This window comes from Stegodyphus dumicola, chromosome X2, assembly GCF_044657685.1.
Source record: "Stegodyphus dumicola isolate Sdum_Otavi_A_Nest chromosome X2, ASM4465768v1".
NCBI classification, from domain to species: Eukaryota; Metazoa; Arthropoda; class Arachnida; order Araneae; family Eresidae; genus Stegodyphus; species Stegodyphus dumicola.
Window position 1 is genome coordinate 56,405,370 of NC_140781.1, and position 16,975 is coordinate 56,422,344.

Sequence of the window (16,975 nt, forward strand, 5' to 3'; positions counted from 1 at the left end):
AAAGATTGAGATTTTAGATTACGTCCAAAGGGGCTTTCGTCCCCGAAGGACTACCAATTTGATTAATGATAATATAAGGTATATCTCCCGCTTTCCTAGCGTGCCTTCGTGGTGTAACGGTAGTACGCTGGGTTGGTATTTCAGAGATCGGTGGTTCGATTCCCGGCGAAGGCGGTTGTTAATTTTTTATCTTGCCTGCTTCCAATAAAAATCCTAATGTCCCTGTTCGGGCGCTACTTGTAGAGTCATTAGGTTGATTGTAAGCAGAAAAGATGAAAAATTAACAACCGCCTTAGCCGGGAATCGAACCACGGACCTCTGGAATACCAACCCAGCATACTACTGTTACACCAGGAAGGCACGCTAGGAAAGTGGGAGATATACCTTATAATATAATAATTGTTTTTCAATACAAAAGTTTCTTACAATAGTTTTTTTTTCATGAAGGTCTATTACAATGGTGTCTTATTGTAGTTGCTTGACTACCGTTTATTGACAATGATTACTATTCTATTGTTCCATATATGATTACTATTCTATTATTCCATATAACGGGAAATGGTAACTATATGTACTAATGTATACACCCGTTCTCATGCTTTGATTGGAAAAGATTCTATCGATCGTGGTATATCCTCTGATAGTAAAGTGTTTGGGATTCGTTCGCAAATCGAGATTCATGGCTTGAAGTTCTTTGGCGAATTGTCTTCCTTCCAAAGAATATAAATCAATATTAAAATCTTCCGCCAAGACCGTTTTACATTCTTCATTGTATTCCAAAGTCCGAAAAATGGCATCGAGTATATCATCAGTACTGAGATTTGGTTTTGCGTACAGAACAGCAAATCTAACTATATCTTGCAGGTAGGTCACCGCCATTTGCATATTCGGTCACAAAAGTATTCGAACACCGGTACCCTATCAGAAAATGACAAGATGTTTTTTTTTCTCTTTCCTTCGTGTGATTCCCTCCTAGGTGTTTCTTCTTTCCCCATCTTGGAGAACGGACATGACCGCTCACCACGCCTCTCACTCTCTTTGAATGGGAACGTCATTTTGAGAAAAGCGGACGACCCCATCTTTGAAGAACGGGAAATGACCGCTCACCACGCCTCTCACTCTGTTTGAATGGGGACGTCATTTTGGGAAAAAACGGACGACCCTATTTTCGAAGAAGGGGAAATGACCGCTCACCACGCCTCTCACTCTCTTCTTTGAAACGAGAAGCCATTTTTGGGACTTTGGAAGTCTGCACCCGGCTGTATCTGAATTCGGAAAGCCTTTTTGGGAAAAACGGTCCCTCTGATCTTGGAAAACTGGAAAATGAACGCTCTGTACAATCTCTCTCTCTCTTTGAATTTAGAATGTATTTCGGGACCTTCTAACCTTGGGTATAGTGTGGGATGTAAATGAACACGCTATATACCCTCTCTCTCTTTGAATTGGGTAGCCATTTTGGAGGATTCCCCCCTAATCATGGAAAACTGGAAATGAACGTTCTACATGATCTCTCTCTCTCTCTCTCTCTTTGAAATGGGTAGCCAATTTGAGACTCCCTAAATTTGGAAAAAATTTAAATGAACGCTCTACAGAAAGTCCCTTTGAAATGGGTAATCATTTTGCGACTCCTTCCTCCTCCCAAACTTATGGGAAAAAACTGAAATGAACGCTCTACACAATCTCTCTATTGAAATGGGTAAGCCATTTTAGGATCCTCCCCCTTCTAACCTTGCAGAATTGAAATCAACGCTCTACACCCTCTCTCTTTGAAATGAGTATCCATTGTGAGACTCTCCCATCCTGGAAAACTGAAAATGAACGTTCCACACCCTCTTTCTTTGAATTGGGTTGCCATTTTGGGATCCTCCCATCTTCGAAAACGGAAATGAACGCTCTACACATTCTCTCTCTCTGAATTGAGAAGCCACCAAGATTGGTATATATATAATATTTTTTTATTGTTATCATGACCATCTTACAATTTGTTACAAAAAAATGTTTTTACAACATTTCCGATGTTATTTCAGAAATGCAATTCCATAACAGTTCAATTTCATCCGAGGATAACTGATCTAAACAATCTTTGACCCACCCATCCCTATTATTTTCTTCATCTTCTTCAGGATCAACCAAACTTTGTAAGTCCACATAATCGTTCCATACGGGAAGGGATGAATCCTCCTCCCAGGTTGTCTTGAAACTCTTGGAGTCTCTTTGGAATGAGTGGGGGATCCACGATGTCTGGACCAGGCTGAGATTCTGCCTCCATGACCTTTGGACATATCGGAACTTCTGGACCCGGCTGAAGTTTTACGACCTCCATGATCTCTGGACACGTTGGAGAAGAAGAAGAGGATGTTGGAAGAGGTTCTGGACACGTCTGAGAGAAGTCCGAAAGAGGCTGCCTGTCTGAACCCGTCTAAGAAGAAGAAAAAGATTCCAGGTTCTTGAGCGAATCTTCCCCGCCAGGCATGTTGCGGTAAGTCGACCGTTTTTTAATCGGTAATTTTTTCTCCTCTTCTTCCTCCTCTTCCTCCTCATCTTCGATAGTGATGACTTTGATTTCTTTCCGTTGACTTCCCGATCTCTTTCGGGGCAGAACGGTTTGATCCATCTCCGCTTATCATCTAAAGAAGGGATGGGAGAATGTGGCTGTAGGTTCTTCTCCTCTTGAAACGTCATCGGCGTTTGGAAAGGAATCTCCTTTTTCTATTTCTTTCCAAAGAGTTCACGGGCATCGATCCACGAGAAAGAGACTCTTCTGGGTCATGAGGATGAGGTAGGACGTTTTTGGAGGGATGACGTAGTTTTGGAAAGGTCTTAGAATATCTTTCTTAAATTTCGTCCTGTCGGCAACGCTAAAACTTCTTTCCTGGAGATGGGGGGACGAGGATTCGTAATAGACGAGGGGGGAGGCTGTGGTCTGATAAATATGAACTTCGTCCAAATCCGTCGTTCTCACTCCAAACGTAAATTATCTTTTCGTGAGAAAAATATTCCTCCATCGAAAACTCATGCGCGGATCCGTATATCTCCGATCTGTTTGAATAGGCCGTCTCAAAGCTCGATCCACGCGGTTCCAAAAGATGGGAGATTCCTCTTTCGTTTGTTGAGATTCGAATAAATTCTTATACAGGTTCTGAACGAGTAGGTCGGAGGATTCGACATCATGCTTGAAAGAGACAATTCCTCGATAAGTTGGTAAATATGGAATAAATTTCACACAGTGACATGCCAGAAATATTTTCAGGTTTGTGATTTGCGTGAGCGACTTCAAATCCTCTACACCCGAAATCGGTTGAGTCGGAAAAACATCGAACAGCGACACGGCTCCCAATGGAATATAAAAATGAATCTCGCTCAGTGATATCGCCTTTTTATATACACACAGAGTCTCTATGACGTCATAGTTTTATTCATTTTTTGTTTATATATATCTTTTCCAAGAAATCTTATCGCCTTGACCTATTTTTTGAGTGGGTTGGGATGCGGAATTGAAAGTCATTATGAACCAAACACGACCTTCCTATTTTTTTCAATTACCCTTTCTATTCCAAGGACGTCCAGAGATATAAAGGAAGAAGGGAGAGGAAGGGGGAACCTCTCTCTCTATATATATATATAAATTGAAAAAAAAGAGAGCCAAACAGTCGTATTTTTTGGGGGGAGAAGTCAATCATCAGGTGGAATCCCCAGTACACCACATCCCTTTGAAATCCCTTTGAATATATCCCTTTGAAATATAAAAATTTTGAACTTTCCTTTTATATCATCCAAGGAGTCATTTACTTGAAAGCCTCCGGTTTTTCAAAATGTGCGGGGTATCATATCGTGGGGAGCTACCACAAGATGCGGGACCAATTTCTGGCCGACGAAAAAGATTTCACGGCACGTAAAATTTCAACTTTGGATTGATAAATTTTGCGATTAAAGGAGCTAAATATCATTACACGTCTATCTTTCTAACCGTAACGCAAATGAACAGTATCATGAAACGTCTTGAGAAGAAAAAGGGCATTCTCGTTCATTTTAGCGACTGGTTGCACAAATTTCTGCACGAAACTCTCTCGATCGTGAGGACTGGGAAGAATTCATATTATATTCTCGAGGACAATCATCTGAACGAGACAACGACTTTTCAAAAAATTATCGTGCAAGAAAAGGTAGAATGGTTGAAAAGCTACACCATCTCTCTCACCGATGATGATGATGATGAGGAGGAGGCGGGGGACCCTGTTCAGAAGAAGAAAAAGTATTTCCGAAAAAAGTCTATCCTCATCCATGAGGACGAGGAGACGAAGGAGTCTGTTCGAATGCCTCTCCTCCCTTTGTCAAAACCCCTCGAGGATGAAAACCTCTTCATTTGTCAAGACCCCTCGAGAATGAGGAAAGATCTGTCCTCCCTTTGTGAAGATCCCTGGAAGGGGAAGAACCTTTCGATTTGTCAAGACCCTCCGAGAATAAGGGAACCGAAACTTCTCTCCCTTTGTCAAGACTCCTCGAGGAGGAAGGACCGCTCAGTATCTCAAGACAGGATTCTCCTATATCTTTTGATGATCCGAGAGAAACCATTCCTACTGAAAAACAGTGTATGGACGATCCTCAGAAAAGACCCTTTGATGAGACTAGGCTTCTATTCAAAAAACGACTCTACAATATGACAATCTCTCCTTCTCAACAGGATCCTAGAGACTTTGCAGATAAATGCATTCAAACCAATCCCTTTATAGTTACCCTTTTGATTGGAGAACCTCTGCATTAGCTTCGAAAAAAAAGTGGGATTCCACAATGTTTCTGTGACAGTTTAGGAAAAAGGGAGGAGATGGAGAGTAAAAAAAATTGTGAAATTCAATGGGTATGTTTGGCTCAGAATGAAAAAAAAATAAATAACCGAAAGACTGTTCTTAAAAAAAAGGGTGATGTTTCTTGGATGGAGTCGGCTGGGAAAAATTTCTGAAAAATTTTTTCTGGGTGGAAAAAAAAACTTTTTGTGTATGTGTTTAGACATTATAAAAATTAACTCTACCATCCCTTTTCTCTGGGATTTACGCTTCATCCTTTCTAAAAATAGATTTCGGAGAATAGAATGAGTCATATCTTTCTTGGAAATCTGATTTAGAAACATGTTCAAACGTGTTGAGATCTGATTGGAAAGAAATAAGGGGGCTTTAGTTAATTTTTATAATGTCTAAAAACATTGTAAAAATTAACTAAGAAAGCTGTGACTCATTCTGATTCTTAGAAATCCATTTTTAGAAAGGATGAGGCGGCATTCCTAGAGAAAGAGGGTGATAGAGTTAATTTTTATAATGTCTAATGACATTATAAAAATTAGCAAAAAGTTTTTTTTTTAACTCTGAGCCACAGAAATTTTTTTCCCGGCTTTCAGAAATTTTTCCCAGCAGACTCGATTCACCAGACATCATCAATTTTCAGTATTCCGAGTTTCGCATTAGATGACTGCGAGCTGTTTAAGAATCAGATCCACATACAAGATTTTCTGGAGAGAGACTTTAATTTGTCCAAAGTGGAGGACATTTTCAAGATTCCCCTTCCCCATATTTGGACTCATCAAGAGGTGAGTAATCTGTTTTTTTAAATAGATTAGGTTATACATTCTTTTTGGATGGATCTATAGAGGGAAAAAAATATGACAAAGATCTTTTTCAAGATTGGATGAGAGAGTGACCCCAAAAGAATGGGTCTCGGAAGGAATATAATGCATTGGCACTCATTCCTTCCAAGACCCATTTTTTTGGTCTCCTGATTCGTCTCTCTTAGTCTTTTCCATAAAATAGGGAAAGCGGAGAACCTTCCCCTACTTGTTTTTTTTTTCTGAGTTTATGAATGCAAATATTTTTGAGAACGGTCATCCCAATTCTCTGTAGTCTCTTCTATTTCATCATCCCAACACTCTGACAGAGTCTAGGTGGATATCGGGCCATTGGGTTGGATCGTCCGTTCGTCATCCCAACACTCTGACAGAGTCGCAGTGGATTTTGGAGCATTGGGCTGGGTCGTTAGTTCGTCATCCCAACACTCTGACAGAATGGATGTCGGAGCATTTGTCGTCCGTTCGTCATCGCAACACTCTTACAAAGTCTCAGTGGATTACGGACCCTTGGCTTGCGTAGCTTTTGGATTCACTAAAGATAATTTTAGGGTCTCAGGAGATCCTTTGGGAGGTTCGTCGTCCCAACAGGCTGCTGGATCGTAATGAGGAATATTTTCAGGTAGGTCTCCCCAACCCTCCGTCTCGGTAGAGATATGGGAAGAAGATGAAGAACACGAAGGAGAGTTCATCAAATGAAAAGGCGTAGGTTCATCCGGAGGGTTCATCTCTTGGGAACCTGTCAGGTTTTCCCATTTTTGGAGGAAGTTGTACGTTTCCGGAGACGGATTCTTCTTCAACTGATCGTAGGCCTTATCAAAAGCTTGCAGAGGATTTTCCTCCTCTTCGGGCTCCTTCTCTTCCTCCTCCGTTCCGTCTGGATAGATGTGATTGATATAAAAGTCCCCTTCCATAATGTGCCACCGATAGGTGCGCACTTTGTTTTCGGCACAATGGAACAATTTCCGCATTCAAAGATGTCGAGCACATTTTCCCCGATACCTCCAAATGATTCCACCTGGCACATAAATTTCCGTCACGGGTTTCTGATAGTCCAAGACTTAAGCGAAAAATTTGGCTCTCTGGCATCCTACCACATAAATCGTGGAGAAGGTGTGAGTGAGCGATTGCAGAATCGGCGTTAAATGGTTGTAGGGAATATGGCCCTCGCTCCAACGAAGCCCGTGTCGGTTTCTCGTCAGCCAGGCATTCGTCTTTTGGTTTTTGGCACTTAGTTGGTTGATGGGTTGAGGAGGTCCAAAACGTCAACGATCCCACGGTCAAAAGATCTTTCGTCGCATAACCCAATTCTTTTAAAATGTAGGTATATTTGCCCTTCTTGTGGTTGTAGGACTGGAAACCCTCTAGATCGAGCACGATAAAGTTATTTGGACACTCCATGGCGATGAAAAAATAAATACGGTTATTTCTCCCACAAACAGGAAAAGAATCTCAAAAAATAACATTGAAGATCTAGAAAGAAAAAATAAACAAAACTTTTTAAGTCATATAGTTCTTTAAATGAATTTTGATGATGATGATGATGATGATTCAAAAAAATGAAATCGATTTTATATACATATGCATAGGACAAAATGGACTTACCATCTCAGTTTACATCTTCTTCTGTTCTGAAGAAATCTCGCGGAGGACACACACTTTTATACTTGCGCGACATCTATCGTTATCGCGACTCGATCAAAATGTCAGGGTCATTCCAACCATTTTCTTAAAAGGATCGTGATGAAAGAAACACTTTAATAAAAAATGTGTTTATGAAAAGGATATGATATGTAAGGGTCGTGAGAACGTTTTGTTTTTTTTAACTCCCTCATGATACTCCCCTTATTCCAAAAACACAAAAAGACTTTCTTGGATCGCGTTAAAGTCACAAAACAACTCACAGGACTGGTTTATCTCGATTTCGTCAGGGTCACCGTTTCACATAAGATGATTTATTGACCCCGAAAGGATTGTCCTGTAAAGGTCACCTCGGAGGGGAAAAAATCCTAATCTGGTTGGGCTTTTCGAAAGAAAGAACGGGTCGGCTTGGAGCATTTTAAAAACGAGAGAAATATTGAAAAGGACTCATTCGTTCCCCCCTTCCTCTTTTTTATATTCTTATTCGAAATTCTTTGGAGCAGAGCTATGCATGCTCAATATAATAGCTATTTTACACCGGAAAAATCTTTTTTAAGCCCATCATGGATTCTCCTCTGTATTGGAGTTTCAACATCGAGCTCCCCTCCCTCCCCTAAAAAAAGAAATCATGATGAGAAGAGGTGGCATCACGCGGTCTATATAAAAGGGATGGTATTTTTGGATGATATCTATATACGGGACATCCTCCTATTCGTTCTTTTCCCGTTCTGTCAGGGAGGAGGCGAAAAAAACCGCGTTGAGTAAAGGAAATTGTACATTGGAAAAGAAAAAAATGGTCTTATCCAATGTACTTTTTCCTTTACTCAACGCGGTTTTTTTCGATAACCTCTTGAATCCAATCTTGGCTATGGGAGGATGGTCATGGGAAGTCAATAATAGATAGAGATCTTTCATGGAGAGCAATAGAGAGAAATGGGCTCTACAGCGAAAAATGCGTTAACAGAAAATCCAGTCTTAACAAAATGGGGATCGAATGACAGAATCTGTTTGCATACACAATGTAGTAATTTGTATTTAGCACAGACTGAACTGAAGCGAAACTTGGAATACTTAAAGAGATCAGGGAGAGTTCATTAAAAAAAATGGTGACGTCTTGTCGATCGAGTCGGCTGGGAAAAATTTCTGAGAGCCGAGAAAAAACATTTCTCTGGCTCAGAGTTATTAAAAAAAACTTTTTGTTAATTTGTATAATGTCTTTAGACATTATGAAAATTAACTCTACCTTCCCTTATTTGCTTCAAATCAGGTCTCAACATGTTTCTAAAACAGTTTTCCAAGAAAGTCATGACTCATTCTTTTCTTCTAAATCTGTTTTTAGAAAGGATAAGACATCACTCCCAGAGAAAAAGAGTGAGTAGTTAATTTTTATAATGTCTAAAGACATTATAAAAATTAACAAAAAGTTTTTTAATAGGTTAGAGAATTTTTTTCTGAGAGAGCTCAGAGAGATTGCTTTCCATTCTCCGACGATGGAAAGGGAAAAAATACTGATATCACCCATTCTTGGAATAATTCCAATTTCTAAGAATAGAATTCCAAGAACTTAATTAAATATCTTCCACCTTTTTCTCTAGGAATGAGGTCTCCCTCTTTCTAAACATAGACCACGTCCCATTCTTGGAATTCTGTTCTTAGAAAGGATGAGTCATGGTCTATTTTTAGAAAGGGGGAGACCTCATTCCCAAACAAAAAAGGATATGTAGTTAATTTTTATAATGTCTAAAGACATTATAAAAATTAACAAATGTTTAAAGACATTATAAAAATTAACAAAAAGTATTTTTTAATAGGTTAGATAATTTTTTTCTGAGAGAGTTCAGAGAGATTGCTTTCCATTCTTCTCCGACTATGGAAAGGGTAGAAATACTTCTCCCATTTCCGTACACTTTAGGAAAAAAATACTTATGAAATAGTCATGTGTTGAAATGAACTACTCAAATAAGTTGCGTTCTGTTTCTCATTGGAACTGTTCCATTTCGAGTCCACTTGTCTCGTACTTTGGGGTAGGGAATGAAAGAACAGCGGTTTGTTGAAATCCATGACTGTTTCCTCTTTACCTGGCGGAACTGTAAGCCAGTCCCGTCTTAATTCCACTAACCTCTTTGAAAGTCTTCCACTTGTTCTGCTAAGGTTTCCTTGGTACTCATAGTATCTCTTAGTCTAGGGAAGTCTAAACGTATTGGCTAGAACAGAGGGTATAGTGTGGGGATTGTGATCAATGGATCGTGATGAAATCTTTCTCTATATGTCTTGTGTAACTTGGAAGATTTTTTTTCCTTCTTCTTCTCCTAGACTTTGGTGGAGTTATTGAAAAGAAATGGGATGGGAAAGAAATAAACACATAACAAAAAAGGAGCTCTTTTTATTATTTTCTAGGGATTCACATATATATATAAACCCATGCCATTCCATTAATGAAGAATCAAAGGATCTTTCAACACCTAATTTTAGAAGAGGACCACAAAGAGTACTCTCGAGGATTCTCTTTCACATCTAGGTGGGATAAAGGTTGAGACCAATATTCTTGGGTTTCTAAAGCGTCCCAATTTAAACATTTCTTAGAAAGCTCATCCTCCTCCTCTTCATCACACGGATTCTCCTGGGGAGCCTCGACCTCGTACAGTCGGTCACAAAAGAATTTGAACACCGGTACCCATTCAGAAAATTTACTTTTCCGTTGAGAAACAAACTGGTGGCTCGTGTCAATCTTGGTTCGATCAGAACACCAAAGGATGGCTGACGTCCATCTTGGCTAGGTTTCGACAGAGAGAGAGAAAAAAAACCACGAGCTATCTCAGTGAGCTGGGAAAAACAACATAACTGCTCAAGCGATTCAGGTTTGCGAGCAGAGAAAAAACGCAAACGGTCACTGCGGCCCGACTTGATTGGCGAAAAGTGAAAAAGTAAAAGGGTCTCAAGAGTCTATCTTAGTTGGATGGGAATAACAAAAGGATGGCTCACGTCAAATTTGTCTAGGTGTAGGAAAAAATACAACATGACCTATCTGAGTGAGCTGGGAAACAAAATGGCTGCTCAAGTGATCGAGGTTTGCGTGCAGAGGAAAAATAAAAACCACAAACGGTCGCTACGCCCCGTCTCGGTTCGCGCAGAGAGAAAAAGAACAGAATCGTCTCACTCATCCATCTTAATTGGATGGGAAAAAACAAAAGGATGGCTCACGTCATATTTGTCTAGGTGTAGAAAAAAATACAACATGACCTATCTAAGTGAGCTGAGAAACAAAATGACTGCTCAAGTGATCCAGGTTTGCGCTCAGAGGAAAAAAATAAAAAAACACAAACGGTCGCTATGCCCCCGTCTCGGTTCGCGAAGAGAGAAAGAATACGATGGTCTCATTCATCCCTCTTAGTTCGATGGGGAAAATAAAAGGATGGTTCTCGTCAAATTTGTCTAGGTGTAGGGAAAAAAATACAACATGACCTATCTGGGTGAGATGGGAAACAAAATGACTGATCAAACGGTCGCTACGTCCCATCTTGGCTCGCGTAGAGAGAAAGAACACAATAGTCTCCTCAGAAAGTCTTCATTGGTTGGGAAACAAAATAGCTGCTCCCACCATCAGGGTTTGAGATGAAAAAAATAAAAGGGTGGTTCTCCATCTATCGAGGTTTAAGTGAGACTAGAAAAAAGAATAGTTTAACTTATTCGTCAACATATCCCGTTCATGACATCTTACACTTCTCCGACAAATTGCTTCGAAATATGAAAAAGAAAATATCCAGCTCGTGTAAAGTTCAGAAATGGCAAATACTTATCTATAAAAACATTCCATGTTTCAGTGCAGATTCGTGCTGGCTGTTGAAGAGATAACAGATCTCTCTCTCTCTCTACTCAATCTGGATCCAGGATGCTCTTCAGAGGAAATTCTTTTTAGGAATTATTGACACCTTCTGAACCTTAGATGAATTGGATGTCCATTGCTCGCTTATTTATAAAAGCATTCCGCGTTTCAACGCAGATCCGTGCTGGCTATTGAAGAGACGACACGTCTCTACTCAATCTGGACCCATGATGTTTTTTTAAGAGGCAATTCTTTTAGGAATTCACATGTCTCTCTCTACTCAATCTGAACCCAGGATGCTCTTCAGAGGAAATTCTTTTTAGGAATTGATGACAACTTCTGAACCTTAGATGAGTTGGATGTCCATTGCTCGTTTATTTATAAAAGCATTCCGAGTTTCAATGCAGATCCGTGCTGGTTGTTGAAAAGATGACATGTCCCTACTCAATCTGGACCCATGATGTTTTTTAAGAGGAAATTCTTTTAGGAATTGTTGACAACTTCTGAACCTTTGATGAATTGGATGTTTTTTTTCGTATTTCGAAGCACTTTGTCAAAAAAAGAGATTCCAATGGAATTGTTTAAGGATGTCGTCTATTGAAATTGAAAAACAAAACAAAAAAAAAAAAAAAAAAAAAAAAAAAAAAAAAAGGAAATATCATTTGCGTCCTGAGAGTTTTAAAATGAGAATGCTTTTTCCAAATCTATTCTTGTTTTCGTCTGGATAGACATGGTCTTCATGAAAGGTAAGTCTTTTACAAATATTTTTATTCAAACTATTCTTTTAAACATTGTCTAGTAGAGCATCGTAAAAGATGTAATAGATTTATAAAAAACAATTTTTTGTTCCTAATGTTATTGTCAAACCGGGCATAATTCATATGTTTCACTATACTCTTTAGATCTGATTCTCCCTTCTTAAATAGGAGTGTAGAAAATATCTGTATGTCGAGAGAGTTGGAAGGATTTTCCTGCGCCCTCCCTTAAACGCATGATTATTTTAAAAAACATATGTATGATGTTTAGTTTGTTCTCTTTTGGATATTTTTTCAAACATATCGTGGGGCAAAAGGATTTCTGTTCGGCTGCTCCCCCTCCTTAAGCTGTGATTTCAAAACTGTCCTTTTAAAGCCCTTCACGAATCAGCAACGAGAATCTAAAGCAAAATGGTTCTATTGATTACCTACTATTTCTAAAGGATCCCAGAGACATTTTTTTAGATTGGTTTTTATTTTCTGAGCTCAGAGGGAAAAAAAATCTCTCACAGGTAATTTATTCTTTTTAATCTCTCTGAAATAAGTTTCAAGCGAAACGGTCTGGACTCAAATCCTTTCCGTTCTACAGGTCCCTCCGTTTAGGCTGACCATTGAGATGTGAAGGGGGGTTGCAGTTTGTGATATTTATTTCCATTTCCACGACAGACAACACTCTTGTGATTTAGAAAGGTATGAGAAACGAGCTAGAGGATTTTTTTTCTGTTAACGTTGTGAAAGGGATCGAGTCGGCTGGGAAAAATTTCTCAGAGCTCAGAAAAAAAAATCTGAGTCAGTCCCGACAGCTGACATTGCTCTAGGTTGAAAAATGCTTTTTTGGAAATTTATTCCCGCTTTCGTCTGGATAGAAATGATTTTCACGAAAGGCATATCCCATTTCTCATTTCTCAAGTCGTTGTTTAAAGTATGCTTCTAAACGTTTCCGAGTGAAATATTGTCAGATTTTCTGTTTCAACCCTCCTTCTTTAAACACTCGAGAAAGATCATGTTAAGAGATCTTCTAGTTTTCTCAAATCACCCTGGTATGACTAAAGCGAAACTTGGAAGGCTGTCAATAAAAAACATTTTTCAGATTTGCTTTCAAAAGCTATGCAAAAAAGCTACGAAGATTCAAAAGAGCTATGACAATTTCCAGAAGGAGAGGGGCAGAAAATAGGTATTCAGGTGAGTCCACAACACGAACTGCAGGGAAGTGAAACGGGAAAGGCTTCCATAGATGACAGAGAGTCCATTCTTAAAAAATAGAGGGATGTCTCGTCGATCAAGTTGACTGGGGAAAAAAATAATTTTCTAACAGCTGCGAGAAATTGTTCCCATACCTTCATAGAAGTTTTTTCTACGAGGGAGTTAAATGAAACAGGAAAAGTGTCGAAGGAATCTCTCTTTGAAATACGATGAAAAATTGTTGCCAAACCCATATTTCTTAAACAATGAATCTATTCAAAATGATGCGATTTCATCAAAAATCTATCAACAACAATAAGACAGGAAAATTGTTGCCAAAATCACATTTTTAAAGATGTGAGATGTGAGAACTGTACTCGGATGCTTCATTTAAAAAAATCTTTTAAAAATACAAAATATTATCATTTTTCCCAAAATTCTTTTTGTAAAAGCATTCGCAAGGATGATAGTTTAACGTGTTCAAAAATCAAACAAAAATAAACTGTACATTTTAAAAAATAAACTTTTTTAGAAAAAATCCCATTGAAAATGTGTTAAGCTCCCTTTGTTAAATAAATTCGTATTTAATCGATTTATTGAAACACGAAATTTATTTTAAGTTCGTAAAATAGCTAAGTGCCTACGTTTCATGCCGATGTGAAAATGGAGTGTGTAGAGTAAAATCTCGCTTTCCTATAGCCCATTATGTTTCCAAATGACACGATTTCGTCACAAAACATGAAATAAAAAAATTTCGAATTCGAATTTCGAAAAAATCGCTTCGAAGTGCACTGGCTCTTGTGTAGATATACCTATGTACCAAATTTCGTAGCCGTGGGTCTATTAGCTTACGCGCAGCGCGAACGAAAGGCACACACACAGACAGACTCTTTCTTTTATTATATGTAGAGAAGATACGTAGAGATAAGATTGTTTAAGGGAAGAAAACTTTTACGTTTCGCAGCTGTACCCTGCGGCTTTAAGACCGTCATCACGGAGAGTCTAGCCTTTTGCAATTCTCTTGAGAGCTCACATAGATGCGAACAATATATAGCAAGCAATCTCACTTAGCGGAATCATTGAAGTAAAATTCTGGGAGGGATGGGAAATAACAAAAGAACTGCTTGACAATTTTCAGAGGTTTAGGGTTATTTTCGCGACATTTTACGGGAAGTTCGGTCCAAAACTAGCGACAGTTTTAAAGGGATTCGCAGAAAATCACTCGACAGGCTAAGGGTTAAATGAAACGGGAAAAGTGTAGAAGGAATCTCTCTTGGTACCCATTCTTTCCAGATCAGGGAAACACGTGTGTCCCGGTGGGGTCACAGCAGGGACTGAACTGCAGCTAAACGCGGAATGCTTCATTCAATAATGGAAAGTCTATTCTTTAAAAAAAAATGGGGTGATGCCTCTTCGATCGAGTCAGCTGGGAAAACATTTCTCAGAGCTTTGAAGAAAATTCTGAGTCAGTCCCGAGAGCTGACATTGCTCTAGGTAGAAAAATGGTTTTCTCAGATCACCCTGGTATAGCTAAAGCGAAACTCGGAAGGCTGTCAACAAAAAAACATTTTTCAGATTTGCTTTCAAAAGCTACGAGAATCCAAAAGAGCTATGGGAATTTCCAGAAGGGGAAGGGGCAGAAAATAGATATCCAGGTGATTCCACAGCACGCACTGCACGGAAGGGAAACGGGAAAGACTTCCATAGATATAACTGAGTCCATTCTTAAAAAAAAATAGAGGGATGTCTCCTCTATCGAGTCGGCTAGGGAAAAAATTTTCCTAACAGCTGAGAAAAATGTTCCCATACCTTCATAATGGATCTTTTCCAGGAGAGAGTAGCGTGTATCTAGTAGAATCCCCAGCACAGACTGATTGGAAGTCGAAATTCGAGTGGTTTAAATAGATAAGTGTGAATTCTTTCTAGAAAGAATTTTGTATTGTCTTGCCAATCGAAAATCGAGTCGGCTGGGAAAAACTTTCTGAGGGCTGGAAAAAATTTCTGGCTGGCTTAGTTAATAAAAAAAGAACTTTTTGTTAATTTTAATGATGTCTTTAGATATCATTAAAATTAACTACATACCCTTTTTATTTAGGATGATGTCTCACTCTTTCTAAAAATAGATCATGACTCATCCTTTCTAAAAATAGAATTCCAAGAAAAACAATGAGCTATTTTTAGAAAGGATGAGACATCATTCCCAGACAAAAGGGGAAGATCGTTAATTTTTATTATGTCTAAAGACATAATAAAAATTAACAAAAAGTTTTTTTTAATAACTCAGCCAACCAGAATTTTTTTCCAGCCCTCAAAAATTTTTTCCCAGCCGACTCGATTTTCGATTGGCAAGACATACAAAATTCTTTCTAGAAAGAATTCACACTTATCTATTTAAACCACTGACGTTTCGACTTCAAATCAATCTGTGCTGGGGATTCGACCTGGATACATGCTACTCTCTCCTGAAAAAAAAAAAAAAAAAGCTTCTGTGGAGGTATGGGAACATTGCTTCTTCTTGGGAGATGTTTTCATTGGACGGGTGGCTCTCTTTCTCTACCTTAGATGAGCTGAATGTTTCTTTTTCGTATTTCGAAGCTATTTATTGATCAAAGAAGGAAATTCCAATGAAATGACTTACGAATTTTGAAAATGTTACCCTTTGAATATTTTTTGGGGTGAAACTCTATTCTTTGAGTCGATACTAGAACGCCCCGAGTGCCGACTTCACTCAAGTGATTTTCGTTCGGCAGATCTCATTTTTCCTCTGTTTGAGTGTGTTGGGTAGAGACGAGTGAACGTTTTTTCTTATGCGCATGCGTATTAATTATGATGGCGCAGCTGTCTCTTCTACCGACACATCCGTCATTCGAGCTTCGAGCGTATGGAGATGCTGATATGTTATTTGCTGTGTGATGCTCAATATGATTTCCTGTGTGATATTTTTATTCATTATTCATGTAAATAAAGTGTGTTGTCCTACGATAGCTTCTTTACTCTAAATAGTGGCCTCTGAACAACAAATGGTAACAGCTCCGTGGTTTTGTCAAGAAGAATTGGATATAAGAGACCAAGTCGAAACCGAAACTGTCTTAGTGGAAGCCAAAAATGGAGAAGTGGAACGTTCCCGAATTAACCGGAGAGAACTATTTTATTTCGTCGTTGAAAATTAAAGCTGCCTTATCACTGAAAAGACTTGAATCGGTAATTTCAACAGTAAAACCAGAAAATTTAGACGAGAAAGATGAAAGATTGTGGAATGAGAAAAACGCTGACGCCGTAGCATATATAAAACTTTCACTATCGGATCAACAGGCGCTTCAGTTCTCCACAGAAGAGAATGCAAAAATTCTTTGGGAAAAAATAAAGTCAACATTTACGGGACAAGCCGAAGATCGAAAAATAGATGCTGGTAATGAGTTAAAAAAAATTAGAAATGAAGTTGCATGAGTCGGCTAATGATTATATCGCAAGAGCGAGAGGAATAGCAACTAAGTGTCAATCGCTAGGACTAGATGTATCTCCTCGGGAACTGGTGTTTTACACAGTCCGTGGACTTCGTGGAAAATTCTCTCGAATTAGGGAAATTGTAAAAACTCAGCGTGAAAAAACAATTGATGAAGTACTCGAAATACTCCGTGAGGAAGAGTCCGTTCACAATTCAACGAATGGGAAACGACCTGATGGAAACAACGCAGAGGCGTTCATATCAAGAAGGAATAAAAACTATAAGCCAAGAAATTGTTACATTTGCCGACGACCTGGTCACATCGCGAAGGACTGCTATTACAGAAACAAGAATTCAAAATGTGAGTTATCCAAAGGTAACAAGGACAGAAAGAAGTCGCAAACTACGAGTGTAAACGTTTCATCTCGTTCTGATGAAAGAGAAAGTGATTTTGCTCTTCAACTTACGCGTGAAAAAATGATGAATGTGATAAAATTTGGTTGCTGGATAGTGGTGCA